Source organism: Lonchura striata, chromosome 8 (assembly GCF_046129695.1).
Source record: "Lonchura striata isolate bLonStr1 chromosome 8, bLonStr1.mat, whole genome shotgun sequence".
NCBI lineage: Eukaryota > Metazoa > Chordata > Aves > Passeriformes > Estrildidae > Lonchura > Lonchura striata.
In genome coordinates, this window is record NC_134610.1 from 27,952,471 (window position 1) to 27,956,576 (window position 4,106).

The following is a 4,106-nucleotide window of genomic DNA, read 5'->3' on the forward strand; positions in this document are numbered from 1 at the left end:
ATGCATGACTACAATCATAAGTATCAGGTGGAGCAGCCAATTCATTCATACAGAATACATAAATAGAACAGAATCTCAATGAATAGCAACAATCTAAAAAAAACATAATTACTTTAGGTCAAGTGTTATTTCTAAAAACCCTAAAAGTACTTTTGTTAATATACAAATTTCATATTTTTGCATTACATTCTGCTCTTTTTTATTACAGATGATTTTTAAAATTCACTAGCTCTGTTGATAAAATTGTACAGACAGATTTCAGACTGGCCTCCTCTCTCACAACACTGAGAGTCAGAAATCAGTCTAATCTATGGTATGCAGTGCAAACAAAGTGCTCCTCTCGGCTCCTCTGTTTTGTGGCATTTAACAGCCATTCTGGGAGGAAAATAAAGTTTCTTCACATTTACTGTCTACTTATGTCAGAAGTGGTCAATACAGCACTATTCTCTGTTTTCTGTCAAAAAGCTCTGAGACACTCAGCTTCCTAAACTAGGTCAGTAGAGATTAATACCACATTAGTAAAATCTCATTCATCATTGTCATTGCAAAGCAACAAGGCTTTAAATAATTCTTATTCATAGCTGATCTCTGTAACATGTATGTGTGCTGCCTTTTTTTTTTTCCCCTCGCTCTTTTACACATTCACAGATACCTCGACTCAACTGCAAATGTCTGAGTGCAGGAAATATCCACATCAGGAGCACAGCACAATAGGTCACAGGAAACTGTGAAACAAACGATTGTAAAAATAATAATAATAATACCCCAGCAACTGCCTCAGAAAGGATCCTTGCTCCCATAAGCATATTTGTATAAAAAGTTTCTCTGGCAGTGGTTCACCAGCAGGCAATAATAAGCTAACATACTTCTTTGTAATTTTTTTGTTTCATAAATAATACAGGAGTTTACTAACAGGAAGTTTGTGGGAAGCAACAGTAAACAGTCTAGCAATCCATCTGTTATTGCAGAATGCAAGAAAGCTGAATCAGATTCTGTGCAAGTGGACTATTTTTGCTGTTTGTACTAGCAAAGATGTGTGGGAAATGGGCATTTAGAGTCATTGTTAACATGAACTCCTGTGGACCTCCTTTCTCCCTCGCCTTGCAGAAAGGGATGTCTGGGTGCAATTTCAGCAAGAAGCCTGAGGACTTCTGTGGCTACAGAGCAGCTCGTAATAAACCTGAGCAAAGCAGACAAGGCATTTGTATCAGACGTGAAATATTCAAGTGACAGTTACAAAGGGACTTTTGCTTCCTCGAAATCAATCTCAGAAAGAATGACTTCTAAATTAAAACACTCACAAACTCCTGTTAGCGCCTTCCTCAGCATCAAGATATTTATCAGGAAGAAGTTGAAGGGTTGGAGGGAACTGGAGTAGGAGAAAAGGAAACAAGGAAAAATAAGGTAACGATGGAGGTTGTACTGACAGACTTTCTGTGCCAGCACAAGTAGAGAGTCAAGCAAGGGTGAAAAAAAAAAACTAGTATCTTTCCTGAAGACAGACTGTTCTGCTGGCATTGGTCCACCCTTGATATATTGCTTATGAATAGAAGGCTAGAAAGAGAGCGGGGGCAGGCGTGTAAATTAGTCACTACTACTACAAAAGCAAGCTTCCTTTGCCAACGGCAACGCGGTGTCTCACCTCAAAGATTAATTTGTAGCGCTGCGCTGAAGTGCGTGCCCAAGACAAAAAGTTGTGCTGCGAAATAAATGAGAGTCAGAAGTCTAAGTATAGGATTATACCCTGTGCTTACTAGGAATCACTTAATTTTAACAAGCTAACAAATTCTGCTTATTCACAACGCATCTGAATATTACACATTGCACTTGGTTTAGAAGAGACAGTAAATACGCAGAAAACCTCTGTCCAAAACAAAACCTGCTAAAAAGACGTACAAAGTTGTCAAGAAACAAAAACGTCAAATCGCGGGGCACGGTCCCAAGGCGATGGTTGTGCGCCGAACAGCGCCGGGGCAGCGTGGCGCGGCTGCCCGCGGGGAGGGCAGCTCCAGCGGGACGCTCCAAGTGTCCGAGCGGCAAAGCGACGCCTTGGGCCGCCGGCCGGCCCCTCACGGCGCTGCCACACGCCGGCAGGAGCGCGGAGCGATGGGCTCGCTGCGGGGGAGGGATGGCCGGGCCCGACCCCGGCAGCCGCGGCCGCTCCACCCTTCCCGCCGGGGGCTGCTGCCGGCAGGGCCGGCACCCAGGGGCGGCTGAGGGCTGAGGAAGGGCGGCCGAGGAAGGGCGGCCGAGGGATGAAGAAGGGCGGCTGAGGGGCGGCTGAGGGCTGAGGAAGGGCGGCCGAGGAAGGGCGGCTGAGGAAGGGTGGCTGAGGGATGAAGAAGGGCGGCTGAGGGGTGGCTGAGGGGCGGCTGAGGGCTGAGGAAGGGCGGCTGAGGGATGGCTGAGGGCTGAGGAAGGGCGGCCGAGGAAGGGCGGCTGAGGGGCGGCTGAGGGCTGAGGAAGGGCGGCTGAGGGCTGAAGAAGGGCGGCTGAGGGGCGGCTGAGGGCTGAGGAAGGGCGGCTGAGGGGCGGCTGAGGGCTGAGGAAGGGCGGCTGAGGGGCGGCTGAGGGCTGAGGGCGGCTCGGGCCCCGCGCGCCTCCCGCGGCGCTCTGCTGCCCCCTGGCGGCCGCCGCGCGCACCGCGGGCCCGGCGCGCCGAGGGGCGGAGCGCGCGGCCCGGGAAAAGCCGGGATTCCCCCGGGAGAGCGGGAGCGACCCGGGCCCGCAGCCCTCTGTCCCGCAGCCCTCTGCGGGCCCGCAGCCCTCTGCGGGACCGCCGGCACTCCCCGGGCCGCACAGAGACGCTGCGGGGCGCGGCCCTCGCGCACACGCTGCCTCTTCGCACCAGAGTCACCCTCGTTTGGACAAGGAACATAAAGACCGACAGTGAGGGTTTGAAGGCTGCGCCGCCTGCGCTGGAGCGCGAACTTGGGCAAAAATGGTTTTGCACGACAGCGCTGGGCCCTTGCCATCGCAGCTGATAGTGACCATTCAGTTGTTATTCCTCGAAGCAGTAAAAGACATTACCTGGTAGTGCAGTTCTGTGCCTGGAGCTGGGCCAGATGAGCCTTTGTGGTCCCTTCCAGCCTGACCCGTTCTGTGAGCGTGGGTCTGTGAACTCCAGTAGTTACAAAGGCTCCTTCCTCTACATCAGTTACTCCGGTACAATGGCCAGCAACCTTTTTTTTTTTTTTTAAAGGACTAAATTTTTGATCATTTTCACTCAAACTGGTAAAAAAGCCAGAAAACCCCTGTTTTAAAAGTCAGTTTTGTCAGTGACTGCACAGTGCCCATCCCTCCCTCACACAAGTGCCCCAGAAGTAAATGACACAGCACCACCACTCTGCTGCATGTCTCCCATAGGGGCACATCAGGGGCACAGCAATAGAACTGAACTTGTCAAAATGTGTGTCAAACAGCTGTGGCACTGCAGCCGAGCACTGGCAACACCAAGTATTTCTCCCTTCTTGATTTGTTTGGGTTTTGTTTTGGTTTTTTGAATGTGGTAAAACTTACTTCTCAGCATTCACCTGCAAGTGACTTAGCTGTGTGACTTTTTTGCCTTGAAGACTGATAAGGATACCTTTTATCTGATCATCTAAATCTCACCCACTTCTGCACAGTTGAAGAGATGTGCCACTAAGCCAGTTCTACCCAAAAAAAGAAAAATAAAATTTGCCCGGTAAGAATTGGTGTGATTTTGTAACATTTTTTTTGTTTTGTTTTGTTTTGTACTGCTTGTCTATCTCTGCATCCTGATGGGATAGATTTCAATACTTTTCAGGGTACCAACACAGCCCAGGTATTAAGTGAGGTACTTGTGATGGTCTGGGGCTCCACCTAGGCGCACACAGCCTCTCCACAGCAGCAGCATGCACTCACTCGAGCATGGCAGGCACAAATGTGCACAGTTTTTCTGTAGTCAGAATGAGACACAGCAAGCTTAATAATCCAGTGTTCTCTGTCACCAGAAACTGCTGTGATGAAGGGTCCTAATGGCATTTCTGAGCATTCACTGATGCTTCTGCAACACTGGGTACCCAGCAAAGCTCATCCAGTAAGCGTTTGGTGTTACAGACATTTGTGCACCACAGGAGTTACAA

The 4,106-nt window shown here is 49.5% G+C and overlaps 1 long non-coding RNA gene across 1 annotated transcript; it reads right to left on the reverse strand.

The window, feature by feature from the left end:
- Positions 1-1,036: 1,036 nt before the first annotated feature.
- Positions 1,037-3,042, reverse strand: LOC110484612 (uncharacterized). The gene is made up of 3 exons (XR_002467788.1): positions 3,031-3,042; positions 1,643-1,699; positions 1,037-1,180 (listed from the first exon to the last, which is right to left on the reverse strand). It is a non-coding gene; the product is annotated as an uncharacterized LOC110484612 (long non-coding RNA).
- Positions 3,043-4,106: the final 1,064 nt, after the last annotated feature.